At 40.9% G+C, this 13,211-nt stretch overlaps 1 protein-coding gene and 1 long non-coding RNA gene across 3 annotated transcripts in view; both read right to left on the reverse strand.

Annotated features, from left to right (window-relative positions):
* oxr1a (oxidation resistance 1a) overlaps positions 1–13,211 on the reverse strand; it is a 186,068-nt gene that overhangs the window by 128,456 nt on the left and 44,401 nt on the right. The window lies entirely within an intron of this gene.
* On the reverse strand, positions 6,280–7,090 carry LOC147318526 (uncharacterized). Its single transcript, XR_015131384.1, has 3 exons — positions 6,869–7,090; positions 6,533–6,593; positions 6,280–6,437 (listed from the first exon to the last, which is right to left on the reverse strand). It is a non-coding gene; the product is annotated as an uncharacterized LOC147318526 (long non-coding RNA).

Genomic DNA, 13,211 nt, shown 5'->3' on the forward strand with positions numbered 1-13,211 from the left:
AATGTGATACGTGAATTACTGCCTCTTGTTGATTAACAGTTTTTTTTAATGACATCGTGGGCAGCATTTGTTAAGAGAACATCCAGTGTAAACACTAAAATAAATCCTGTGTTGGCAAATAGGAATGCAAAGAGCTTTATCCCCGTCTCTCTCTGTCTCTCTCTCTGTGATGTATTGAGTAAAGCCTGTGACAAGGGAGCAGCGGAGAATAGGCTTTTAATCAGAAAGGCCGAGTCCTGCGCAGAGGAAAGCTGGGGGGTAGGTGGATGCAGAGGGGAGCATTACATAAATAGTTTTAGGCTGCATCAAAATTCATCATGAGATCAGACATTCATCTTGTCAGATTTATTTTTAGAAAGGGCTTACATCATGATGGCAAAGCAGATTAATAGTTCACAAACTGAAAACAATAGCTGAAGCTAACAACTGCAAAAACCCTCAACATTTGTAGTATTTATCCTACTGTTAGTGGCCTCTACTGGTGACCAGAGGAAGTGCAACAACATTCGCAGCCTATGGGAACCTTAAATTACTTTGTCATGTTTAAAGACAAGTAATTGCTCTGAATTGCAGTATCCAAACAAGAAAATGCCACAACAGCTCTGCCACTGATGCACTAATCCTTTCCAAGTGTATTATGTAGCCATTTTCCTGTCTGTGAATACAAGGTCCGTGAAAGCCAGTCACCCAAACACACTCATGACTAATGGCACCTTTCAAGCGAGAGTCGCAGGAGTGAGAACGACGCACACACACAAATAGTGAGGACAAATGGTGCAATGTCACTGTGCAATGCAGCTGTTTGACAGTCTGGAATGAAGACGCTCAGTGACAACACAGCTTTGTTCATCACGCACAAATAGCAGAAAGTGTTGTGTGTGTGTGTGTGTGTCCCTCGGCTAACCGGGAGAAAAACTCAAATCTTCTGACATTTAAATTAGACACCCAATAGAATGTGGACATAAAAACCTCGGGGGTCGAACGCTCTTGTCTTCTCGAGACATTTCCCCGCTGTCGCTCGTGTTATGTTCGGCTTTCCTCTCACTCACACCTCAAGTCGAAGCTGCGAGGAACCCTTGGTATCATTCTACGTTCGCACGCTCACTCCGGGTGACTGCTCACAGGTACACAGCCAAGAGACGAGTCTTCGTTAGCGACGAGAATCACTGAATAATTTGTGACTAATCAATATGAAACACACGGACACATTAAATTAGCATTTGTGTTGTTTCCTACTGAGCGTCACAGCCTTGATACAATTTATCGGGCTTCTGATTTTAACGACTGTTTCTTCAAGGCATAATTGCATTTATTCACTTCTTAGGCGTGCCACTTTGAGTACATTGTTTCCAACTTCTAGAACATTAGAACTGTTTCAGGTATGCTTACTGTGGTTATTTAATGGTTATTTAATAATTATTTTATGTTTCCCTCAAATATGAGTCATCAAACATGATCCAAAGGCAGGGTTCAGTCATATAATCTTTGTCAGTGGGAACACCATGAGGAGGAAACTGAGAGCTTTAAAAGCCTTTCACGCTGTGAGTAAGGCTGTATGGCTCCAATGTTTACCCATTTGCTCATTTGATTCTGGTGACTATAACAACAGTAAAGAATAATAATAATTTTCATGCATTTAAAAAAAAAAGTCTTGAATGAGTTATACAACAGCTAGCCTGCAAACAAAGAGAATATATTTAACCCTGAGCTCATTCCTGTGAATTATGTATGCAGCAGAGTGGGTGCATTGGGCTCCTCTACACTAAATGACCTTTCATGATAACTGTGGTCCAGTGTCCTTGGGCTTTCAGCCTGCGAGTGGATATTATGCAAGTGGGATGACAACATTGGACTCTGTGTTAGTTTTGAAAGTCACACATGTCAAGGATAAGAGGGCCAGACGAAGGAGGCGCCTCTCTTTTTTTTGCACCTTTTATGGATGGTAAGAAATCTCTGGCTCACTAAATTCATTTCCAACATGACTAAACTCCTGAGAAGACTGCCTGTATTTTCCTTTGTGTCTCCTATCAGTTTTAGCTTTAATTATCTTTGAAATATAGAGCGTAGCAGAGTCTATCTGCCATATATCGAACTACCTGCTCTATACCCATTTATTCAGATAGAGCTTAACCCCCCCCCCCAAAGATAACAGTCCAGTTGGTGTCTGCCAAACCAAGCTGAATGTGCTGTTTTCTCACAAACAGCTATGATTGAATGGACGACCTGAACTCTTCCCAACTTGTAAAAAGACAGAATGCTTGCTTTATTTTCTCCTCTGATTAATCAGTGCACTGGCAACAATACAATGTTTTCATCTATCAGCTGAAACGTAATCTGATGTGACTCACCTCACAGCCACATACTGTAATTACAGTAGTAGATGACGAAGGTGGTCTGGTTGTGTAAACAGTGTCTAACTATGAAACAGACTATTGCCTTCTTTCTATCTCTAAAAGTTTCAAATATGAAATTTAAATCTTTAGAATGACTCACAGTATTATTCTTCAGCGTGGTCTAAATTAGTCTTCTATATGGTTTCAGCACTGTTTTACTGAGTGCTTGTAAGATGAAAGTGCACAGTTAACGTTCACCCGGTCGACTGTGGCCTGTTTACGCGTAGCTACTGGACTACTCCTCTATATGGAATTTTCAATCTATTTAGCTTTGTGCAATGGAAATCCTATTAAAAAGGAAATGCAAGGTAAAATGTTCCATGTTTAGGAGCCAGTATTGTTGATATCGATACTTTCAACTAGGGATGCAACGATACCAATTTTTTCAAACCGATACGATACCGATACTTGGATCTGAGTACTTGCCGATACAGAGTACAAAAACCGATACTTCTACCACACACACACACAAATGCAATGAATTGGAAGACAGGTTTTATTTTATTCTCTGCCGATAATAAATAATATCTTAATAAAAATGACCACAAAAAAATTTCAAGTGAAAAATAAGCACTTCTGTTAAATTATTGCAGAGTCTCCACATTGTAATTTAACAAAATATCACTGAACTATTGGCACTGTCTCGAGCTTTCGGAATAATAAATAAACACTTCTGTTTGGAATAAAATAAATACAAATTAGGTTTGAGAATAAAATAAACTTTTAAATTGTTGCAGAGTGTCCATATTGTAAACAAACAAAATAACGAAAGTATTTGGCATTGACGAACAAACTCCCCATCTGCACGTGGATCATCAGTCGACTGTGCCGTTAAACCAAGGACTGACATCGCGCACACACTGCTTATCTTTACCTCTTTAGAAAGTTTTGGCACCATTATCTCCCTGATGTGTGGGCGGCTGGGAATTTTATATCGCAGCTCGACAATGCTGAGAAGAATCCTATGTTTTCCACGACTGGCATTGGCTGGTCATCCAGAGCGATAAAATGAGTCAGAGCCTCTGTTATTTTAACTGCCCGTGGATTTTCTCTTGACATTTTTCATCGCTTTTCCAAAGCCTGAGTTAAAGTTGGCTGTTCCGGTCCACACTGCTGACATTTTGTTTAGCCTAGCTACAGCAGCCTCCAGTTTCTCTTTTTTATCTGGAGCTGCCAGTCTGACTCGTCTAACCCCTAGTGGCCAATCTAGGGATGTCCCCCTAGTGGCCAATCTAAAAAAATGACAACAAAAATGACAAGCCACCCTCTGATTAATGAAATAAGTTAGTATTGGTTCATGGTATCGGTTAACTTTTACGAGTATGAGTACACACATTTTACAGTATCGGCCCCGATACCCGATACCAGTATCGGTATCGGTGCATCCCTACTTTCAACCTATAGAGGCACATTATGGAGGGGAGAGCACTGTGTTTTCATTTCCAAAACAGTTACTTATTTAACACAGTTCAGTGGGATACATACTGAACTTAGAGGATAGAAACAAATTATCGATCCTATTGCGCTAGGATTGATCCGATACATATACCAGCGTTGGTATGGCAACTATTGGTATATAGATCAGTCCAACTACCTCAATATCTGGAAAAGGTCATCTGAAAGACAGTTTCCACTTATACAATTAAAGAGAACACATCTATCAAATGATTAAAAGCACCAGAACCTCTCACCACCAAAACTCTTGATGCTGTGTTGATCCTTTGACAAAGAGTTTACATAAGCTAAAGCTCTGACGGTATTAGATTTGATAGTATCTGTAACGGCGGATATGTAAAGCTAGCGCATATTCACGTAATATAACATTTGTGCTTTTATTCTGGTAACTTCCTGTGTGACCGGAAGTGAATGATGTAACGGTAAAAATTGGATGTACAAAAAAGACGGAAGAAAACGGAAAACTAATGCTAACGGAGAAAAGGAAGAGAAGAATATGGTTAAATTGTACAAAAACGAATGGTTCTAGCTACAGTCGACAGGGGAACAAGGTTTGTAATGTATAAGATTTAATTTGAGCAAGTTGAAATGCATAATATGTATTATATAGTTTAATAGATAACGGTTAGACCAGCGTAATGAGCGGTTAAGATGCTGTACATGAATAATATGGTAATTGTTTCATTTGTTTGTCTAGCTCTTACGTTGGTTCGTTGTCTGATACACGGCAAGGAATAATAAAGGTCATTCAACAACCATCAGTTCTGGCCTTCTCAGTTCGACTGGATGCTACAGTAAGAGCTTGACCGCCGACATTTTGCTACACCACGAGGGCTCAAGGTTTAACGGCAATTCCCACAACGTCCAGCAGATGGCAGAAGCAGGTCAGAGAACAAAACGGTGAAAGGCATAAGGAAAATAAAGTTAAAATGGAGGATTCAGAAGAAGACATTAATGAACAGTTTGCAAACAAAGAACAAATATTAAATGAGCCACAAGATAAAGCTCAAAGTAACTCTGCGATTCCAAGGCGTTCAGAAAGAGCCAAGGTGCCAACCGAAAAAATGCTAACTTATCAGAAAGAAGAGATAAGTAAAAAAGAAAAAAGACTATTAACTCTTTATGAACAATGGAAAATACGAGTGCGAGAAACAAGAGAAAGATTAAAGTTGGACATTTCAGAGAAAGAAATGGCAGATCTTGCAGATGATGTAGAGCAAAGAAAAGATGAACTGCTAAAGTTGTACACTGAAATGAGAAGTCACATTGCACCTTCATCAGACATACGAAGAAAAACCGATGCATGTGAAGCAGTTACTCATGACATCGTGAAAGTCATCCTGGAAAGAATAAGCGGTGTAGATGGAGATTTTGATGGAGAATATGAAAGAAAACGTCTACGCAGACTATTAGAGCATGATTATGCCCAATCCATCTATGGTTCAACTGCAGCATCGAAACGTAGCCAACTGTCTTCAGCCTCACATCTTGCTTCAAAACGAGCAGAGGCAGCAGCAGAACTAGCAGCAAAGGAGGCAGAGTACAAGATTGTACAAGAGGAACAAAGACAGAAGGAAAAGATAAAGGCTCTAGAAGAGGAGCATAAGAAACAAATGGCAGTTCAAACATCAGAGTTGGAACGCCTGAAAGCCGAAAGGGAGGTGGAAGCCGCTCGCGCCAGGTTGGACGCCTACAACAGAGAGTTGTCGCAACTTGATGATGCATATTCAGTTAAGATGGAAAAGGTGAACCCAGAGCACACACCCAAACACACTGTACCATCATACTCCATACCGGCGCCAACAACCCCTCCTAGTGTCAGCCAGCTTGCACAGGCGGTACAAGACAGCATAAGAATAAATAGACTCCCCACGCCAGAACCAACGATGTTTAGTGGTGAGCCAATAAAATTTATTGAATGGAAATCCACTTTCATGTCACTTATTGAACAAACTGGCATGTCAGCAGCAGATAAATTGTACTATCTGCAAGTGCCTTGAAGGGACTTTCTTCAGAAATGATGAAGAAGCGTATAACGATGCTTGGGCAAAGTTAAACCAAAGGTATGGCCAGCCTTTCGTGCTACAAAGGGCATTTAGAGAGAAGTTATCTAGTTGGCCTAAAATACAGTCGAGAGATGCTGATGGGCTAAGGAACTTTGCTGATTTTGTGAATGCATGCACACTTGCTATGCCTCACGTGAAAGGACTGCAAATACTCAATGACTGTGAAGAAAATCAGAAACTGTTGCATAAATTGCCAGACTGGATAAACACAAGATGGAACAGGCATGTAACAAAGATACTCATGGGCGGTGGTGAATTCCCCAGCTTCAGTGAATTTGCCTCCTTTCTCTCACTTGAAGCAGAAGTAGCATGCAACCCAGTCACTTCCATACATGCGCTTCGCTCCACGGAAATAAATGATGACAAAAGAAACACAAGAGAAGTCAAAAGAAACAAGGCAAGTGTATTCAACATTAACACAACTGAACGAGATGCAAAGACTAAAATATACAACAGTTCTTCATGCACACTGTGCCAAGAGTCGCATCCACTTATAAAGTGCCCAAAGTTTCTGCAAATGACCCTGGAAATGAAAAAGAAACATGTAAAGGATAATAAACATTGTTATGGTTGTTTAAAGCAAGGTCATAGTGCCAAGGACTGCAAACGGCGTCTCACTTGTGAAACCTGCTCTAAGAGACACCCGACCTGTCTTCACGATGAGAACTACAGCATCAGTCTGCAAAGAGAAAAGCAAGCTCAAGTGAGTATAGACAACGCAACACAAGGGAACTCACCTGAAAGTGCAACAGCCATGGCGTTAAATGTCGCTAGAGCAGAACACACAGTCAGCACCTCCATGATAGTCCCAGTATGGGTCTCAACGGCTGCTAATCCACAAAGGGAAAAACTAGTCTATGCGCTACTAGACACGCAGAGTGACACTGTTTTTATAGATCAGGATGTAACACAGAAACTGCAAGCAAATGTGTGCCCTGTAAAACTCAGACTTACCACAATGATGGGTAAAAATGCAGTAGTAAGCAGCGGAAAGGTGTGTGATCTTCTAGTGAGAGGTTACAATTCAGCAACTGTGCTAAGGCTCCCAACTGCTTACACAAAGGACTACATACCTGCAAATAGAGAACACATACCAACATGTGACACGGCAAAACTGTGGAGTCATTTGTCGTCCATTGCAGATGAGATCCCACCGCTCCTCAGTTGTGAGGTGAGTCTCCTGATAGGTTATACTTGTCCCCAAGCTCTGGTGCCTAGACAAGTACTCTTAGGTAAAGACAATGAGCCATATGCCATCCAAACTGATTTAGGATGGAGCATAGTTGGCAACTCAGTGCCATGCAGTGCATCAGAGACAACAAGGAGTCTCTGTCACAGAATAACTGTTAAAGAAATGCCTCCATGTACTCCCGCAGATGCAATACGTGCACTAGAAAGGGACTTTAAAGAAAACGAAATAAACGAAAAGACGGTGTCTCAAGACGACCTTAGGTTTCTTGAGAAACTTGAACAAGGCATAACACAAGCAGAAAAGGGACATTATGAAATGCCATTGCCATTTAAAGAAAGGCTACAAATGCCAGATAACAGACAACTCGCCGAGAGCAGACTCAATCAGCTCAAATGTAAACCAATGCGTGATGAAAAATACAAAAGAGACTATGTCACATACATGAATGACATTATACAAAGGGGTGATGCCAAAGAGATTGATGATAATGGACCTGAAGGCGAGACACAAAACAATACTACACCACAGCAATGGTTCTATGTACCGACGAGTGAAAACCCCGCTGACATAACATCAAGGAGCACATCAGTAGCGGAACTGCTATCATCAAACTGGCTCACAGGCCCTCAGTTCTTATGGGAAAAGAAGTTAAACCTTCCAACTAAAGAGTCTATTGAACTTTTGGTGGGAGATCCAGAGGTGAGAAAAGTGCAAACACTCAACAGCCAAACTACAGAACACAGGAGTCTCTGTGACCGTCTCACAAGGTTCTCATCCTGGTCACATGCTGTCAGTGCCATAGCACGTCTCAAGCAGTTCCTACTCAGAGACAAATCAAAGTCACTCAGCACTGTAACTGAAAGACAAAACGCTGAAATGGTGATTATCAAAAACCTACAAGGACTAACATTTTCAGATGAGATAAAGACATTAAGCAAAGGAAAGGCACTACATGAGAGCAACAAAATTTACAAGTTGGATCCTTTCTTGGACGAAGACAATGTGCTCAAGGTGGGAGGAAGGCTACAACACTCATCGCTTCCTAACACATTCAAACATCTAACTGTCATTCCAAGAGACCATCATATTACTAAACTCATAATCGCTCACTGTCATGAAAGAATAAATCATCAAGGAAAGAGCTTCACAATGAACGAAATACGGTCCAGCGGTTATTGGATTCCCAAGCTAAGTCAAACAGTATCAGACTACATCCGTCAGTGTGTGACATGTCGGAGACTAAGGAGAGCTGTGGAAGGACAAAAAATGAAAGATCTCCCCACAGAAAGAGTCGAACACTCTCCGCCTTTCACATATTGTGGTATGGATGTTTTCGGCCCGTTCCTAACCAAGCAAGCAAGAAAAGAAAACAAAAGGTACGCTCTCCTTTTCATTTGTTTCTATTTACGAGCAGTACACGTAGAAATGTTAGAAGACCTGACTACGGACGCTTTCATTAATGGACTAAGGTGCTTTATAGCTCTGAGAGGCTCTGTCAGACAAATAAAATGTGATCGAGGTACTAACTTTGTAGGTGCCAAAAATGAACTGTGTGCAGCACTGAATGAAATAGACACTGAAAAACTGACAATCTTTCTATCTGAGAAACAATGTGAATTCGTGTTTAACACACCCCATGCTAGCCACGCAGGTGGAGTATGGGAACGACAAATTCGGACTGTGAGAAACGTCCTCAACGCCACACTCGCTCTCGCAAAGAGACGACTCACCGATTCATCGCTCAGAACCTTTCTCTATGAAGCAGCTGCAATAGTAAACAGCCGCCCGTTGACGACAGACAATCTCAATGATCCAAACTGTTTGAAACCAATAACTCCAAATCATCTCTTAACTATGAAAACCACAACAGCTTTGCCTCCTCCAGGACAGTTTGTTAAAGAGGATCTGTATGCTCGGAAGCAATGGCGTCAGGTACAATACCTAACGGAGCAATTTTGGAGCAGATGGAAGAGAGAGTATCTTCACAACATCAGGGTTCGGCAGAGATGGCATGCTGCTAAAAGGAATATGCAAGTAGGTGACATAGTGATGGACAAGAAAGAAATACTGCCACGATCCCAATGGAGACTTGGTAGGGTTGTGGACACCATAACAGACGAAGATGGACTTGTGAGAAAGGTCAAAGTAACCTTTGCAGACAGAAACCTTAGTAAAAAAGGGTGAACGTTTGCAAAGGATGTCTACAGTGGAACGCCCAGTTCATAAGTTGATTCTACTGTTAGAAAGTTGTGAAAAGTAAGATGCATTAAGCAGTTAAAATGCAATGAAAATTTGTTGTTGCATATACAAAGGTATTATCATTGTTAAGTTACCTGTTTAGAAATTATTTGTGTTTTATTTTGTTTGTAACAGCAAATAATTTGGTGGGAGTGTAACGGCGGATATGTAAAGCTAGCGCATATTCACGTAATATAACATTTGTGCTTTTATTCTGGTAACTTCCTGTGTGACCGGAAGTGAATGATGTAACGGTAAAAATTGGATGTACAAAAAAGACGGAAGAAAACGGAAAACTAATGCTAACGGAGAAAAGGGAGAGAAGAATATGGTTAAATTGTACAAAAACGAATGGTTCTAGCTACAGTCGACAGGGGAACAAGGTTTGTAATGTATAAGATTTAATTTGAGCAAGTTGAAATGCATAATATGTATTATATAGTTTTAATAGATAACGGTTAGACCAGCGTAATGAGCGGTTAAGATGCTGTACATGAATAATATGGTAATTGTTTCATTTGTTTGTCTAGCTCTTACGTTGGTTCGTTGTCTGATACACGGCAAGGAATAATAAAGGTCATTCAACAACCATCAGTTCTGGCCTTCTCAGTTCGACTGGATGCTACAGTATCTGTGTAAAAGGGTGATGTGTATGGGTCATGACTGCTTGGCTCTTGCATGTTTCCATCTCCTGTGAACAACACTGACCCTGAGACAGATGGCAGGGACCACATTACTATCATTCAGTGAGACCAGGACCTGCGTTTATAAGCTGTCTCCAAGGACAACAGCGCTATCTCCCCTGACAGCCGCAGCTATAACTCGATCTAATGAAACTCCATAGGTCGTACTCACAAGCAAACCCAAATTATTTTCCATATCACATCAGTTAGGGTTTATCCTGTCTGAGCATGTCTGAGGTGGGTTCAAATACACTGATTAGGGAAAAACATCAAAACATAGATTAGCACCAAATTCTAGACCTGGTTATATCCAGCGGATGCCTCCTGCAGCCAAATCAAAATCTGGCTTCCGAGGGAAACGTTTTGTTGCGAAGCAGCTGCAGAAGTTTTCTACAGCAGATGTTGAGTAGTCTTATTCCCTTCACTCACTTGCAAACAAAGTAGGAACGTGCAGATGCGTGTGTCTCATTAACACAGAAACTCCCAACGGTGCCAATCAAAAACAAACATACTATGTTACCTTGTTTTCAGCACCAACAGACGCCCCCACTGCCAGTTCAAGCAGGCTAATTAGGAATCTATTATTAAAACACTGAAATATTACAGCTATAAGGAAGGAAAACACCTCTTCACACATAAAGTCAGGTAAGCATATCAAATGATGAGGAGCAGAATAGGTTCATCTGCTGAAAATAGGAGCTCTTCCTTACAGGTGGGTCCTCTAAAGCCAATTATTTCCTCCCGTCACGTTACACACACATATGGCAACAGAAGACAACCTCTGGATGACAAACTTTAGGCCGCTTTCATGGTGTGATCTGTATAAAGACCATTTTCTACCATAGGAACTAGCAGGCAGATTCACAGAACTCATAGTAGTTTTAGAAAAGAAGCAAAGCTGTTGGGAAGCGATCAACGACGATCGGATAGACTCGGAAAGATCTAAAATGTAAAAAGGAAACCTATAAGAATGAAGAAAAAGAATAGCAGACTGCTGCCTTCCTTTCTTAAAAAATTACATCATTGTAAAATTTGGTAAACAGGCCAACTCAACAAACTGCGATGTCGAACTCACAGCTCCATAGTTGCGTGTTTCACATTGGTTGGATGCACTGGGAGCCAGATAGGGTGGATCTCACAGAGCAATCCTAATAGATAGCACTGCAAACCCAATTAGATAGCTAGTTTAAGCTAGCCCTGCTAGTTAATACAGTAGAAATGCTGCTGCTTAGTGCAAATGATTTTATTAGTGAGTTTAAAAAACAGAAGCGGACCTCTGTGTCCTCATTGCTCTGAGGACAGCTGTCAAAGTCTTTCAAAGCCGTTATATAACACATGAACTTTAAGGTAACAATGCTCCAGCAGCGGTCATAAAAGGCGTGTTGGTTTTCACTTCCCTGCTTTTAGCTTCTGGTTCTCGCACCTCTCTGTGGGGTCAGAGAAGACATCATTTATCACGGCTTGTTAAAGCAACCATCAGTGACACATTGCCTGTGTGTGTGTGTGTGTGTGTGTGTGTGTGTGTATACCCATTTATGGTGTGGGGTGGTATGGTCACTTTTCAGTTATATAACTGCAACTGTAGACAGCTGCAGTGCATTCTTTGATTCCCCCTTTATTATGTGACATGCTCTTAATGGATGCGTCCACTCTACACGATAAGAACTATGTGGACACACACTGTATTTGTGCATTTCAGCTCTGGGACACTTTTTACTGACAGTTATTGGTGGGGCTTCTTATTTCCACTCACGGGAAACAGCCTTTTAGACAGCTTTGGTTCTTATTTTTGTTTTAATGGGAAAAGAAGCATTTCTAGCTTCAAAACAAAAACATCTTCATAGTAAGGAAACAGCTTTCCAAGTACCTTCAAGCTGGAGAAAATCAGCAGACAATCTCATTGTTGTTGTGCCCCTGTTCTTAATCCTGTTAACACTTCTCGGACTGGTTGATATTTCTGAGATGGCCTAAACAACCAACAATGGGCGTAAGGCCACACCTATCTGAATTAGTGAACCAATTTGAAGCATTGGAAATAGTGCAGTTACTATGGAAGCAGCCCAACTCCATGAACACCTCTGGGACAGAGTGGATCATTCAACGTGAGCCAGGTACTATTACCACACATTAGTGTAGGACATCACTAACGAGAGTCAAAGTGGGAACAAATCCCTAAACCAACATTTCATCTTCACAGAAGAGTGGAGGCGATGACGAAAGCGGTTTCAGAAAGGCATGGGTTCAATGTTCAGATATCCAAAATTCCTTTTTACACGTACACAGCTTTTCAAGTGACATCAGTAACACAGCCACACACAGGGGTCAAAAAATAGAGGCAAATAATGAGCTGAAGTTTCGGAGTTGTTTTTGTGTCTTAAAGTGTAAGAGATGCAAAAAGAATGAGTGCAAAACATTCGTTAGGAAACCGGTCTGTAGCGGAAGCTGCTGTTTTTGTTGAATCCTTTCTATCTTATTTCATTTTATTTCATCACATGTTGAACAATACTGTTTTCACTGTGAACAAGGGAACAAGAAACACATACATGGAATGAATGAAGATATCTGCTTAACACATTTTCTGTCAGGGTGAAAGCTGCAAGAAAGCGAGGACACTGAATGCCATGAGTCATTTTTGCTTCCTCAAGACTAACCGCTGTTTGGGACCGCTGATTAGTAAAATGAGCAGACAGCCTGGTCTGACCTTTCCATTTTCTTAGCATCATAAATCCTAGGGCAGCTTTCCTCTCTCTGTGGATACAGTTGCTTGCTGTACATCAAGTTGAATAAAGATCATTACAGCTTGGGTTCTGTGGAAGTGCCCAATCGTTGTTTTTCGTGTACTTTAAATAGGATTCATGCATTTCTCAGTACCATTGTCAGGGACCACATCAGAAACAGATTGGCAGAGCATCAATTTCAGAAGCCAAGCACAGTAAAAATCAGTATAATCTGCTGGAATATGTATTTTTTCATCCACGAGGAAAACTTTGAGAAAATAATTTAGCTTGCCATCTTTATCTAAACTGTTCTTAATATATTAGTGTAAATAAACAAGGCAAAGCTGCATTTTTTTTAATGTTGACAACTTCTTTCTGTTGTTATTGCAGCTCTACGTTAGCCTGACAGACCTGCCAGGTCTCCAATAGTAATTGTTATATGATATGATGGGACAATTGCTATGGGG

Source organism: Aulonocara sp. 'chitande type north' Nkhata Bay, linkage group LG11, assembly GCF_057382095.1.
Source record: "Aulonocara sp. 'chitande type north' Nkhata Bay isolate Kocher_YH1m ecotype deep benthic linkage group LG11, A_spYH_male_GT1.1, whole genome shotgun sequence".
Classification (NCBI taxonomy): Eukaryota; Metazoa; Chordata; class Actinopteri; order Cichliformes; family Cichlidae; genus Aulonocara; species Aulonocara sp. 'chitande type north' Nkhata Bay.